Source organism: Gadus morhua, chromosome 10 (assembly GCF_902167405.1).
Source record: "Gadus morhua chromosome 10, gadMor3.0, whole genome shotgun sequence".
Taxonomy (NCBI): Eukaryota; Metazoa; Chordata; class Actinopteri; order Gadiformes; family Gadidae; genus Gadus; species Gadus morhua.
This window is the reverse complement of record NC_044057.1, coordinates 9,913,105-9,929,062: the sequence shown is the minus strand read 5'-3', so window position 1 is coordinate 9,929,062 and position 15,958 is coordinate 9,913,105.

Sequence of the window (15,958 nt, the reverse complement as noted above, 5' to 3'; positions counted from 1 at the left end):
TGTTTTGCGTTTTTTGCGATTTTGCGAAAAAAAATTATAGACGCAAATGGGCGTGGCCTATGCCAAAAGATGCAGCAGACTCCAGTGAATCTGTGTGTACAAGGTTTTGAATGTGGGAGGTTCGGTGTGGGAGTTATAGCCTCAAACGCGTATTCCCTGGTATAGCGCCACCTAGTGGCCGGCGTGTCTGGATTTTGTCGTCTGCGTAGTCCGAAGGGATCTGGATCTAGTCATGCAATTGGCGTGTCGGCACCATTTACGGTCTGGGCTGTGGTACCACTTCTAGTTGGGAATAATAATAATAATAAGAAAAATCCTTACAAAAACAATAGGGATCCAACCTGTTGGCTTGGACCCCTAACTAGAACTGCAAGCAGTTATGCAGGGGTCCAAGAAGTGTGCATTTCGCCGGCACAACGCGACAAGAAATGTGCGTTTCGCCGGCACAACGCGAAGCATGTGTTGAAAACGCTACCCTGAACCTGCGGATACAAAGGATTTGACTGTGGTAGGAGTAGCGAGAAGTCAGTGTAGCGTTTTCGCGGCGAAATTTTGTAGATGATATACAATTTCCTCGTTTATTGCGCCCCCTAATGGCGAATTTTTCCGAATTTTTTATCGAATGACGTTAAGGTTAACACCAACATGTGTGTAGAATTTGGACTCGTTCCGATGCCTAATTTTGGATTTCTTTGGATTTTTGAAATTCCACGTCTAATTTAGCTAATAAACCAATATTCAAAACGCTACCGTTTCGTCGTCAAAGGTCGCATCAAAAAAGTGTTTCATGCATTCTTTGCGTGTGCGTCTGAAGATATCGTGTGCAAAGTTTGGTGTCGATTGGTCAAGAAATGTGGGAGGAGTAGGGAAAAAACAGTTTTGCGGTTTTCGCGATTTAGCGAAAAAAAATTATAGACGCAAATGGGCGTGGCCTATGCCAAAAGATGCAGCAGACTCCAGTGAATCTGTGCGTGTAAGGTTTTGAATGTGGGAGGTTCGGTGTGGGAGTTATAGCCCCAAACGTGTCTTTCCTTGGTATAGCGCCACCTAGTGGCCGGCGTGTCTGGATTTTGTCGTCTGCCTAGAACTCAGGGACCTGGATCTAGTCATGCAATTGGCGTGTCGGCACCATTTACGGTTTGGGCTGTGGACCCACTTCTAGGGGGGAAAAATAATAACTAGAACTGCAAGCAGTTATGCAGGGGTCCAAGAAGTGTGCATTTCGCCGGCACAACGCGACAAGAAATGTGCGTTTCGCCGGCACAACGCGAAGCATGTGTTCAAAACGCTACCCTGAACCTGTGGATACAAAGGATTTGACTGTGGTAGGAGTAGCGAGAAGTCAGTGTAGCGTTTTCGCGGCGAAATTCTGTAGACGATATACAATTTCCTCGTTTATTGCGCCCCCTAATGGCGGATTTTTCCGAATTTTTTATCGAACGACGTTAAGGTTAACACCAACATGTTTGTACAATTTGGACTCGATCCGATGTCTAATTTTGGATTTCTTTGGATTTTGGATATTCCACGTCTAATTTAGCTAATAAACCAATATTCAAAACGCTACCGTTTCGTCGTCAAAGGTCGCATCAAAAAAGTGTTTCGTGCATTCTTTGCGTGTGCGTCTGAAGATGTCGTGTGCAAAGTTTGGTGTTGATTGGTCAAAAAATGTGGGAGGAGTAGCGAAAATACAGTTTTGCGGTTTACGCGATTTAGCGAAAAATATTCATAGACGCAAATGGGCGTGGCCTAGGCCAAAAGATGCAGCAGACTCCAGTGCATCTGTGTGTACAAGTTTTTGGACTCTGGGAGGTTCGGTGTGGGAGTTATAGCCGCAAACGCGTATTCCTTGGTATAGCGCCACCTAGTGGCCGGCATGTCTGGATTTTGTCGTCTGCATAGTCTTCACGTACCTGGATCTAGTCATGTAATTGGCGTGTGTGCACCATTTACGGTTTGGGCTGTGGTACCACTTCTACGGAAGGAAGTATAGGAACTAGAACTGCAAGCAGTTATGCAGGGGTCCAAGAAGTGTGCATTTCGCCGGCACAACGCGACAAGAAATGTGCGTTTCGCCGGCACAACGCGAAGCATGTGTTCAAAACGCTACCCTGAACCTGTGGATAGAAAGGATTTGACTGTGGTAGGAGTAGCGAGAAGTCAGTGTAGTTTTTTTGCGGCGAAATTTTGTAGATGTACAATTTCCTCGTTTATTGCGCCCCCTAATGGCGAAATTTTCCGAATTTTTTATCGAACGACATTAAGGTTAACACCAACATGTGTGTAAAATTTGGACTCGATCCGATGTCTAATTTTGGATTTCTTTGGACTTTGAGATTTCACGTCTAATTTAGCTAATAAACCAATATTCAAAACGCTACCGTTTCGTCGTCGAAGGTCGCATCAAAAAAGTGTTTCGTGCATTCTTTGCGTGTGCGTCTGAAGATGTCGTGTGCAAAGTTTGGTGTCGATTGGTCAAGAAATGTGGGAGGAGTAGGGAAAAAACTGTTTTGCGGTTTTTGCGATTTTGCGAAAAAAAATTATGGACGCAAATGGGCGTGGCTTATGCCAAAAGATGCAGCAGACTCCAGTGAATCTGTGTGTACAAGGTTTTGAATGTGGGAGGTTCGGTGTGGGAGTTATAGCCCCAAACGCGTATTCTTTGGTATAGCGCCACCTAGGGGCCGGCGTGTCTGGATTTTGTTATCTGAGTAGCGGTGCCGATTCTGGATCAGGTCATGCAATTGGCGCGTGTGCACCATTTACGGTTTGGGCTGTAGCATCACTTTCACCGCGGGAAGTATAAAAATCCTTACAAAAACAATAGGGATCCAACCTGTTGGCTTGGACCCCTAATAATAATCCTTACAAAAACAATAGGGATCCAACCTGTTGGCTTGGACCCCTAATAAAAATCCTTACAAAAACAATAGGGATCCAACCTGTTGGCTTGGACCCCTAAAAATCCTTACAAAAACAATAGGGATCCAACCTGTTGGCTTGGACCCCTAACTAGAACTGCAAGCAGTTATGCAGGGGTCCAAGAAGTGTGCATTTCGCCGGCACAACGCGACAATAAATGTGCATTTTGCCGGCACAACGCGAAGCAAGTATTCAAAACGCTACCGTGAACAACATGTGGATATAAAGGTTTTGACTGTGGGAGCTTCGGTGTGGGAGTTATAGCCTAAAACGCGTTTTCAGAACATTCCATGGCCAAATAGGAGATAGACAATGTCGTCGTTTTTTGGCGCCGCCCTGTGGAGAAATTTTCCAAAGAGAATTATCCTTTGCCAAATAACTCCCGCCCACATTAATAATTCTTGGCCATATTTTCTATATAGACTCGGGTTTGCCCCTTGATGGTTTCCCTTGAGTTTGAAGAACATTCCTTTGGCCAATTAGAAGATATACAATTTCCTCGTTTATAGCGCCCCCTTAGGGCGTAATTTTCCGAATTTTTATTCGAACGTCGTTAAGGGTGGCGCTAACATGTGTGTTAAATTTGGACTCGATCCGATGTGTAATTTTGGTTTTTTTTGGATTTTGGATTTTTCACGTCTAATTTAGCTAATAAACAAATATTAAAAACGATACCGTTTCGTCGTCAAAGGTCGCATCAAAAAAGTGTTTCATGCATTCTTTGCGTGTGCGTCTGAAGATGTCGTGTGCAAGACAAGAAATGTGCGTTTCGCCGGCACAACGCGAAGCATGTGTTGAAAACGCTACCCTGAACCTGCGGATACAAAGGATTTGACTGTGGTAGGAGTAGCGAGAAGTCAGTGTAGCGTTTTCGCGGCGAAATTTTGTAGATGATATACAATTTCCTCGTTTATTGCGCCCCCTAATGGCGAATTTTTCCGAATTTTTTATCGAATGACGTTAAGGTTAACACCAACATGTGTGTAGAATTTGGACTCGTTCCGATGCCTAATTTTGGATTTCTTTGGATTTTTGAAATTCCACGTCTAATTTAGCTAATAAACCAATATTCAAAACGCTACCGTTTCGTCGTCAAAGGTCGCATCAAAAAAGTGTTTCATGCATTCTTTGCGTGTGCGTCTGAAGATATCGTGTGCAAAGTTTGGTGTCGATTGGTCAAGAAATGTGGGAGGAGTAGGGAAAAAACAGTTTTGCGGTTTTCGCGATTTAGCGAAAAAAAATTCAAGACGCAAATGGGCGTGGCCTATGCCAAAAGATGCAGCAGACTCCAGTGAATCTGTGCGTGTAAGGTTTTGAATGTGGGAGGTTCGGTGTGGGAGTTATAGCCCCAAACGTGTCTTTCCTTGGTATAGCGCCACCTAGTGGCCGGCGTGTCTGGATTTTGTCGTCTGCCTAGAACTCAGGGACCTGGATCTAGTCATGCAATTGGCGTGTCGGCACCATTTACGGTTTGGGCTGTGGACCCACTTCTAGGGGGGAAAAATAATAACTAGAACTGCAAGCAGTTATGCAGGGGTCCAAGAAGTGTGCATTTCGCCGGCACAACGCGACAAGAAATGTGCGTTTCGCCGGCACAACGCGAAGCATGTGTTCAAAACGCTACCCTGAACCTGTGGATACAAAGGATTTGACTGTGGTAGGAGTAGCGAGAAGTCAGTGTAGCGTTTTCGCGGCGAAATTCTGTAGACGATATACAATTTCCTCGTTTATTGCGCCCCCTAATGGCGGATTTTTCCGAATTTTTTATCGAACGACGTTAAGGTTAACACCAACATGTTTGTACAATTTGGACTCGATCCGATGTCTAATTTTGGATTTCTTTGGATTTTGGATATTCCACGTCTAATTTAGCTAATAAACCAATATTCAAAACGCTACCGTTTCGTCGTCAAAGGTCGCATCAAAAAAGTGTTTCGTGCATTCTTTGCGTGTGCGTCTGAAGATGTCGTGTGCAAAGTTTGGTGTTGATTGGTCAAAAAATGTGGGAGGAGTAGCGAAAATACAGTTTTGCGGTTTACGCGATTTAGCGAAAAATATTCATAGACGCAAATGGGCGTGGCCTAGGCCAAAAGATGCAGCAGACTCCAGTGCATCTGTGTGTACAAGTTTTTGGACTCTGGGAGGTTCGGTGTGGGAGTTATAGCCGCAAACGCGTATTCCTTGGTATAGCGCCACCTAGTGGCCGGCATGTCTGGATTTTGTCGTCTGCATAGTCTTCACGTACCTGGATCTAGTCATGTAATTGGCGTGTGTGCACCATTTACGGTTTGGGCTGTGGTACCACTTCTACGGAAGGAAGTATAGGAATAATAATCCTTACAAAAACAATAGGGATCCAACCTGTTGGCTTGGACCCCTAATAAAAATCCTTACAAAAACAATAGGGACCCAACCTGTTGGCTTGGACCCCTAAAAATCCTTACAAAAACAATAGGGATCCAACCTGTTGGCTTGGACCCCTAACTAGAACTGCAAGCAGTTATGCAGGGGTCCAAGAAGTGTGCATTTCGCCGGCACAACGCGACAATAAATGTGCATTTTGCCGGCACAACGCGAAGCAAGTATTCAAAACGCTACCGTGAACAACATGTGGATATAAAGGTTTTGACTGTGGGAGCTTCGGTGTGGGAGTTATAGCCTAAAACGCGTTTTCAGAACATTCCATGGCCAAATAGGAGATAGACAATGTCGTCGTTTTTTGGCGCCGCCCTGTGGAGAAATTTTCCAAAGAGAATTATCCTTTGCCAAATAACTCCCGCCCACATTAATAATTCTTGGCCATATTTTCTATATAGACTCGGGTTTGCCCCTTGATGGTTTCCCTTGAGTTTGAAGAACATTCCTTTGGCCAATTAGAAGATATACAATTTCCTCGTTTATAGCGCCCCCTTATGGCGTAATTTTCCGAATTTTTATTCGAACGTCGTTAAGGGTGGCGCTAACATGTGTGTTAAATTTGGACTCGATCCGATGTGTAATTTTGGTTTTTTTTGGATTTTGGATTTTTCACGTCTAATTTAGCTAATAAACAAATATTAAAAACGATACCGTTTCGTCGTCAAAGGTCGCATCAAAAAAGTGTTTCATGCATTCTTTGCGTGTGCGTCTGAAGATGTCGTGTGCAAGACAAGAAATGTGCGTTTCGCCGGCACAACGCGAAGCATGTGTTGAAAACGCTACCCTGAACCTGCGGATACAAAGGATTTGACTGTGGTAGGAGTAGCGAGAAGTCAGTGTAGCGTTTTCGCGGCGAAATTTTGTAGATGATATACAATTTCCTCGTTTATTGCGCCCCCTAATGGCGAATTTTTCCGAATTTTTTATCGAATGACGTTAAGGTTAACACCAACATGTGTGTAGAATTTGGACTCGTTCCGATGCCTAATTTTGGATTTCTTTGGATTTTTGAAATTCCACGTCTAATTTAGCTAATAAACCAATATTCAAAACGCTACCGTTTCGTCGTCAAAGGTCGCATCAAAAAAGTGTTTCATGCATTCTTTGCGTGTGCGTCTGAAGATATCGTGTGCAAAGTTTGGTGTCGATTGGTCAAGAAATGTGGGAGGAGTAGGGAAAAAACAGTTTTGCGGTTTTCGCGATTTAGCGAAAAAAAATTATAGACGCAAATGGGCGTGGCCTATGCCAAAAGATGCAGCAGACTCCAGTGAATCTGTGCGTGTAAGGTTTTGAATGTGGGAGGTTCGGTGTGGGAGTTATAGCCCCAAACGTGTCTTTCCTTGGTATAGCGCCACCTAGTGGCCGGCATGTCTGGATTTTGTCGTCTGCCTAGAACTCAGGGACCTGGATCTAGTCATGCAATTGGCGTGTCGGCACCATTTACGGTTTGGGCTGTGGACCCACTTCTAGGGGGGAAAAATAATAACTAGAACTGCAAGCAGTTATGCAGGGGTCCAAGAAGTGTGCATTTCGCCGGCACAACGCGACAAGAAATGTGCGTTTCGCCGGCACAACGCGAAGCAAGTATTCAAAACGCTACCCTGAACCTGTGGATATAAAGGTTTTGACTGTGGGAGCTTCGGTGTGGGAGTTATAGCCTAAAACTCGTTTTCAGAACATTCCATTGGCCAAATAGGAGATAGACAATGTCGTCGTTTTTTGGCGCCGCCCTGTGGCGACATTTTCCAAAGACAATTTTCCTTTGCCAAATAACTCCCGCCCACATTAATAATTCTTGGCCATATTTTCTATATAGACTCGGGTTTGCCCCTTGATGGTTCCCTTATAGTTTGAAGAACATTCCTCTGGCCAATTAGAAGATATACAATTTCCTCGTTTATTGCGCCCCCTGAGGGCGTAATTTTCCGAATTTTTTATCGAACGCCGTTAAGGTTAGCACCAACATGTGTGTAAAATTTGGACTCGTTCCGATGTCTAATTTTGGATTTCTTTGGATTATTGATTTTCCACGTCTAATTTAGCTCATAAACCAATATTCAAAATGCTACCGTTTCGTCGTCAAAGGTCGCATCAAAAAAGTGTTTCGTGCATTCTTTGCGTGTGCGTCTGAAGATGTCGTGTGCAAAGTTTGGTGACAATTGGTCAAGAAATGTGGGAGGAGTAGCGAAAATACAGTTTTGCGGTTTTCGCGATTTTGCGAAAAAAAATTATGGACGCAAATGGGCGTGGCCTATGCCAAAAGATGCAGCAGACTCCAGTGAATATGTGGGTACAAGTTTTTGACTGTGGGAGGTTCGGTGTGGGAGTTATAGCCCCAAACGCGTATTCCTTGGTATAGCGCCACCTAGTGGCCGGCATGCCTGGATTTTGTCGTCTGCATAGTCTTCAGGGACCTGGATCTATTCATGCAATTGGCGTGTCGGCACCATTTACGGTCTGGGCTGTGGTACCACTTCTAGTTGGGAATAATAATAATAATAAGAAAAATCCTTACAAAAACAATAGGGATCCAACCTGTTGGCTTGGACCCCTAACTAGAACTGCAAGCAGTTATGCAGGGGTCCAAGAAGTGTGCATTTCGCCGGCACAACGCGACAAGAAATGTGCGTTTCGCCGGCACAACGCGAAGCATGTGTTCAAAACGCTACCCTGAACCTGTGGATACAAAGGATTTGACTGTGGTAGGAGTAGCGAGAAGTCAGTGTAGCGTTTTCGCGGCGAAATTCTGTAGACGATATACAATTTCCTCGTTTATTGCGCCCCCTAATGGCGGATTTTTCCGAATTTTTTATCGAACGACGTTAAGGTTAACACCAACATGTTTGTACAATTTGGACTCGATCCGATGTCTAATTTTGGATTTCTTTGGATTTTGGATATTCCACGTCTAATTTAGCTAATAAACCAATATTCAAAACGCTACCGTTTCGTCGTCAAAGGTCGCATCAAAAAAGTGTTTCGTGCATTCTTTGCGTGTGCGTCTGAAGATGTCGTGTGCAAAGTTTGGTGTTGATTGGTCAAAAAATGTGGGAGGAGTAGCGAAAATACAGTTTTGCGGTTTACGCGATTTAGCGAAAAATATTCATAGACGCAAATGGGCGTGGCCTATGCCAAAAGATGCAGCAGACTCCAGTGAAGCTGTGTGTACAAGGTTTTGAATGTGGGAGGTTCGGTGTGGGAGTTATAGCCCCAAACGCGTATTCCTTGGTATAGCGCCACCTAGTGGCCGGCATGTCTGGATTTTGTCGTCTGCCGTCACCTCACGGACCTGGATCTAGTCATGTAATTGGCTTGTGTGCACCATTTACGGTTTGGGCTGTAGTACCACTTCTAACGAAGGAAGTATAACTAGAACTGCAAGCAGTTATGCAGGGGTCCAAGAAGTGTGCATTTCGCCGGCACAACGCGACAAGAAATGTGCGTTTCGCCGGCACAAAGCGAAGCATGTGTTCAAAACGCTACCCTGAACCTGTGGATACAAAGGATTTGATTGTGGTAGGAGTAGCGAGAAGTCAGTGTAGCGTTTTCACGGTGAAATTTTTTAGAAGATATACAATTTCCTCGTTTATTGCGCCCCCTAATAGCGAATTTTTCCGAAATTTTTATCGAACGACATTAAGGTTAGCACCAACATGTTTGTAAAATATGGACTCGATCCGATGTCTAATTTTGGATTTCTTTGGATTTTTGATATTCCACGTCTAATTTAGCTAATAAACCAATATTCAAAACGCTACCGTTTCGTCGTCAAAGGTCGCATCAAAAAAGTGTTTCGTGCATTCTTTGCGTGTGCGTCTGAAGATATCGTGTGCAAAGTTTGGTGTTGATTGGTCAAGGAATGTGGGAGGAGTAGGGAAAAAACAGTTTTGCGGTTTTCGCGATTTTGCGAAAAAAAATTCAAGACGCAAATGGGCGTGGCCTATGCCAAAAGATGCAGCAGACTCCAGTGAATATGTGGGTACAAGTTTTTGACTGTGGGAGGTTCGGTGTGGGAGTTATAGCCCCAAACGCGTATTCCTTGGTATAGCGCCACCTAGTGGCCGGCATGTCTGGATTTTGTCGTCTGCGTAGTGTTCACGAACCTGGATCTAGTGATGCAATTGGCGCGTGTGCACCATTTACGGTTTGGGCTGTGGTACCACTTCTAGATGGGAAGTATAATAAAAATCCTTACAAAAACAATAGGGATCCAACCTGTTGGCTTGGACCCCTAACTAGAACTGCAAGCAGTTTTGCAGGGGTCCAAGAAGTGTGCATTTCGCCGGCACAACGCGACAAGAAATGTGCGTTTCGCCGGCAAAACGCGAAGCATGTGTTCAAAACGTTACCGTGAACAACATGTGGATATAAAGGTTTTGACTGTGGGAGCTTCGGTGTGGGAGTTATAGCCTAAAACGCGTTTTCAGAACATTCCATTGGCCAAATAGGAGATAGACAATGTCGTCGTTTTTTGGCGCCGCCCTGTGGCGAAATTTTCCCAAGACAATTTTCCTTTGCCAAAAACTCCCGCCCACATTAATAATTCTTGGCCATATTTTCTATATAGATTCGGGTTTGCCCCTTGATGGTTTCCCTTGAGTTTGAAGAACATTCCTTTGGCCAATTAGAAGATATACAATTTCCTCGTTTATTGCGCCCCCTAATGGCGAAATATTCCGAATTCTTTATTGAACGCCAATAAGGGTAGCACCGACATGTGTCTAAAATTTGGACTTGATCCGATGTCTAATTTTGGTATTTTCTGAATTTTTGCGTATCGACGTAAAACGTAGCTAATAAACAAATGTTCAAAACGCTACCGTTTCGTAGTCGAAGGTCGGATCAAAAAGTGTTTGAGTTTTTCTTTTCGTGTTCGTCTGACGATGTCGTGTGCAAAGTTTGGTGTCGATTGGTCAAGAAATGTGGGAGAAGTAGGGCAAAAACAGTTTTCCAGTTTTCGCGATTTTGCGAAAAAAAATTATGGACGCAAATGGGCGTGGCCTATGTCAAAAGTTGCAGCAGACTCCAGTGAATATGTGCGTACAAGTTTTTGACTGTGGGAGGTTCGGTGTGGGAGTTATAGCCCCAAACGCATCTTTCCTTGGTATAGCGCCACCTAGTGGCCGGCGTGTCTGAATTTGGTTATCTGAGTAGCGGTGCCGTACCTGGTTCTAGTCATGCAATTGGCGCGTGTGCACCATTTACGGTTTGGGCTGTGGTTCCATTTTCACGGGGAGGTAGTATAATAATAATAATAACTAGAACTGCAAGCAGTTATGCAGGGGTCCAAGAAGTGTGCATTTCGCCGGCACAACGCGACAAGAAATGTGCGTTTCGCCGGCACAACGCGAATCATGTGTTCAAAACGCTACCCTGAACCTGTGGATATAAAGGTTTTGACTGTGGGAGCTTCGGTGTGGGAGTTATAGCCTAAAACGCGTTTTCAGAACGTTGGCCAAATAGGACATAGACAATGTCGTCGTTTTTTGGCGCCGCCCTGTGGCGAAATTTTCCAAGGACAATTTTCCTTTGACAAATAACTCCCGCCCACATTAATAATTCTTGGCCATATTTTCTATATAGACTCGGGTTTGCCCCTTGATGGTGTCCTTTGAGTTTGAAGAACATTCCTTTGGCCAATTAGAAGATATACAATTTCCTCGTTTATTGCGCCCCCTAATGGCAAAATTTTCCGAAAATTTTATCGAACGACATTAAGGTTAGCACCAACACGTGTGTAAAATTTGGACTCGATCCGATGTCTCATTTTGGATTTCTTTGGATTTTTGCTATTCCACGTCTAATTTAGCTAATAAACCAATATTCAAAACGCTACCGTTTCGTCGTCGAAGGTCGGATCAAAAAAGTCTTTCGTGCATTCTTTGCGTGTGTGTCTGAAGATGTCGTGTGCAAAGTTTGGTGTCGATTGGTCAAGAAATGTGGGAGGAGTAGGGAAAAAACAGTTTTGCGGTTTTCGCGATTTTGCGAAAAAAAATTCTAGACGCAAATGGGCGTGGCCTATGCCAAAAGATGCAGCAGACTCCAGTGAATATGTGCGTACAAGTTTTTGACTGTGGGAGGTTCGGTGTGGGAGTTATAGCCCCAAACGCGTCTTTCCTTGGTATAGCGCCACCTAGTGGCCGGCGTGTCTGGATTTTGTCGTCTGCATAGTCTTCACGGACCTGGATCTAGTCATGCAATTGGCATGTCGGCAACATTTACGGTCTGGGCTGTGGTACCACTTTCTTGGTAGGAAGTATAAGAATAATAATAATCCTTACAAAAACAATAGGGATCCAACCTGTTGGCTTGGACCCCTAACTAGAACTGCAAGCAGTTATGCAGGGGTCCAAGAAGTGTGCATTTCGCCGGCACAACGCGACAAGAAATGTGCATTTCGCCGGCACAACGCGAAGCAAGTATTAAAAACGCTACCGTGAACAACATGTGGATATAAAGGTTTTGACTGTTTGAGCTTCGGTGTGGGAGTTATAGCCTAAAACACGTTTTCAGAACATTGGCCAAATAGGAGATAGACAATGTCGTGGTTTTTTGGCGCCGCCCTGTGGCGAAATTTTCCAAAGACAATTTTCCTTTGCCAAATAACTCCCGCCCACATGAATAATTCTTGGCCATATTTTCTATATAGACTCGGGTTTGCCCCTTGATGGTTTCCCTTGAGTTTGAAGAACATTCCTTCTGCCAATTAGAAGATATAGAATTTCCTCGTTTATTGCGCCCCCTAATGGCGAATTTTTCCGAAATTTTTATCGAACGACATTAAGGTTAGTACCAACATGTGTGTAAAATTTGGACTCGATCCGATGTCTCATTTTGGATTTCTTTGGATTTTTGCTATTCCACATCTAATTTAGCTAATAAACCAATATTCAAAACGCTACCGTTTCGTCGTCGAAGGTCGGATCAAAAAAGTGATCAATGCATCTTTGCGTGTGCGTCTGAAGATGCCGTGTGCAAAGTTTGGTGTCGATTGGTCAAGAAATGTGGGAGGAGTAGGGAAAAAACAGTTTTGCGGTTTTCGTGATTTTGCGAAAAAAAATTATAGACGGAAATGGGCGTGGCCTATGTCAAAAGATGCAGCAGACTCCAGTGAATATGTGGGTACAAGTTTTTGACTGTGGAAGGTTCGGTGTGGGAGTTATAGCCCCAAACGCGTATTCCTTGGTATAGCGCCACCTAGTGGCCGGCATGTCTGGATTTTGTCGTCTGCGTACACATCACAGACCTGGATCTAGTCATGCAATTCGCGTGTCCGCACCATTTACGGTTTGGGGTGTGGGCACACTTTTAGTGCTGGAATAATAATAATCCTTACAAAAACAATAGGGATCCAACCTGTTGGCTTGGACCCCTAACTAGAACTGCAAGCAGTTATGCAGGGGTCCAAGAAGTGTGCATTTCGCCGGCACAACGCGACAAGAAATGTGCGTTTCGCCGGCACAACGCGAAGCATGTGTTCAAAACGCTACCCTGAACCTGTGGATACAAAGGATTTGACTGTGGTAGGAGTAGCGAGAAGTCAGTGTAGCGTTTTTGCGGCGAGATTTTGTAGAAGATATACAATTTCCTCGTTTATGGCGCCCCCTAATGGCGAAATTTTCCGAAATTTTTATCATACGACATTAAGGTTAGCACCAACATGTGTGTACAATTTGGACTCGTTCCGATGTCTAATTCTGGATTTCTTTGGATTTTTGATTTTCCACGTCTAATTTAGCTCATAAACCAATATTCAAAACGCTACCGTTTCGTCGTCGAAGGTCGGATCAAAAAACTGTCTCACGATTCCTTTGCGTGTGCGTCTGACGATGTCGTGTGCAAAGTTTGGTGTTGATCGGGCGAGAAATGTGGGACGAGTAGCGAAAAAACAGTTTTGCGGTTTTCGCGATTTAGCGAAAAATATTCATAGACGCAAATGGGCGTGGCCTAGGCCAAAAGATGCGCCAGACTCCAGTGCATCTGTGTGTACAAATTTTTGGACTCTGGGAGGTTCGGTGTGGGAGTTATAGCCGCAAACGCGTATTCCTTGGTATAGCGCCACCTAGTGGCCGGCGTGTCTGGATTTTGTTATCTGAGTAGCGGTGCCGGACCTGGATCTAGTCATGCAATTGGCATGTCGGCACCATTTACGGTTTGGGCTGTGGTTCCACTTTCAAGGGGAGGTAGTATAATAATAATAAAAATCCTTACAAAAACAATAGGGATCCAACCTGTTGGCTTGGACCCCTAATAATAATAAAAATCCTTACAAAAACAATAGGGATCCAACCTGTTGGCTTGGACCCCTAATAATCCGTACAAAAACAAAAGGGATCCAACCTGTTGGCTTGGACCCCTAATAACAAGAAGTGTGCATTTCGCCGGCACAACGCGACAAGAAATGTGCGTTTCGCCGGCACAACGCGAAGCAAGTATTCAAAACGCTACCGTGAACAACATGTGGACATAAAGGTTTTGACTGTGGGAGCTTCGGTGTGGGAGTTATAGCCTAAAACGTGTTTTCAGAACATTCCATTGGCCAAATAGGAGATAGACAATGTCGTCGTTTTTTGGCGCCGCCCTGTGCGGAAATTTCCCAAAGACAATTTTCCTTTGCCAAATAACTCCCGCCCATATTAATAATTCTTGGCCATATTTTCTATATAGCCTTGGGTTTGCCCCTTGATGGTTTCCCTTGAGTTTGAAGAACATTCCTTTGGCCAATTAGAAGATATACAATTTCTTCGTTTATTGCGCCCCCTAATGGCGTAATTATCCGAAATTTTTATCGTACGACATTAAGGTTGGCACCAACATGTGTGTACAATTTGGACTCGTTCCGATGTCTAATTTTGGATTTCTTTGGATTTTTGATTTTCCACGTCTAATTTAGCTCATAAACCAATATTCAAAACGCTACCGTTTCGTCGTCGAAGGTCGGATCAAAAAACTGTCTCACGATTCCTTTGCGTGTGCGTCTGAAGATGTCGTGTGCAAAGTTTGGTGTCGATTGGTCAAGAAATGTGGGAGGAGTAGGGAAAAAACAGTTTTGCGGTTTTCGCGATTTTGCGAAAAAAAATTCTAGACGCAAATGGGCGTGGCCTATGTCAAAAGATGCAGCAGACTCCAGTGAATATGTGGGTACAAGTTTTTGACTGTGGGAGGTTCGGTGTGGGAGTTATAGCCCCAAACGCGTATTCCTTGGTATAGCGCCACCTAGTGGCCGGCATGTCTGGATTTTGTCGTCTGCCGTCACCTCACGGACCTGGATCTAGTCATGTAATTGGCTTGTGTGCACCATTTACGGTTTGGGCTGTAGTACCACTTCTAACGAAGGAAGTATAACTAGAACTGCAAGCAGTTATGCAGGGGTCCAAGAAGTGTGCATTTCGCCGGCACAACGCGACAAGAAATGTGCATTTCGCCGGCACAACGCGAAGCAAGTATTCAAAACGCTACCCTGAACCTGTGGATATAAAGGTTTTGACTGTGGGAGCTTCGGTGTGGGAGTTATAGCCTAAAACTTGTTTTCAGAACATTCCATTGGCCAAATAGGAGATAGACAATGTCGTCGTTTTTTGGCGCCGCCCTGTGGCGACATTTCGCAAAGACAATTTTCCTTTGCCAAATAATTCCCGCCCACATTAATAATTCTTGGCCATATTTTCTATATAGACTCGGGTTTGCCCCTTGATGGTTCCCTTATAGTTTGAAGAACATTCCTCTGGCCAATTAGAAGATATACAATTTCCTCGTTTTTTGCGCCCCCTAATGGCGAAAAATTCCGTTTTTTTTATTGAACGCCATTAAGGGTAACACCGACATGTGTTTAAAATTTGGGCTTGATCCGATGTCTAATTTTGGTATTTTTAGAATTTTTGCGTTTCGGCGTAAAACGTAGCTAATAAACCAATGTTCAAAACGCTACCGTTTCGTCGTCGAGGGTCGGATCAAAAAAGTGTTCGAGCTTTCTTTGTGTGTGCGTCTGAAGATGCCGTGTGCAAAGTTTGGTGTCGATTGGACAAGAAATGTGGGAGGAGTAGGGAAAAAACAATTTTGCGGTTTTCGCGATTTTGCGAAAAAAAATTCTAGACGCAAATGGGCGTGGCCTATGCCAAAAGATGCAGCAGACTCCAGTGAATATGTGCGTACAAGTTTTTGACTGTGGGAGGTTCGGTGTGGGAGTTATAGCCCCAAACGCATCTTTCCTTGGTATAGCGCCACCTAGTGGCCGGCGTGTCTGAATTTGGTTATCTGAGTAGCGGTGCCGTACCTGGTTCTAGTCATGCAATTGGCGCGTGTGCACCATTTACGGTTTGGGCTGTGGTTCCATTTTCACGGGGAGGTAGTATAATAATAATAATAACAAGAAGTGTGCATTTCGCCGGCACAACGCGACAAGAAATGTGCGTGTCGCCGGCACAACGCGAAGCATGTGTTCAAAACGCTACCCTGAACCTGTGGATACAAAGGATTTCACTGTGGTAGGAGTAGCGAGAAGTCAGTGTAGCGTTTTCGCGGCGAAATTTTGTAGAAGATATACAATTTCCTCGTTTATTGCGCCCCCTGATGGCGAAATATTCCGAAATTTTTATCGAACGTCATTAAGGTTAGCACC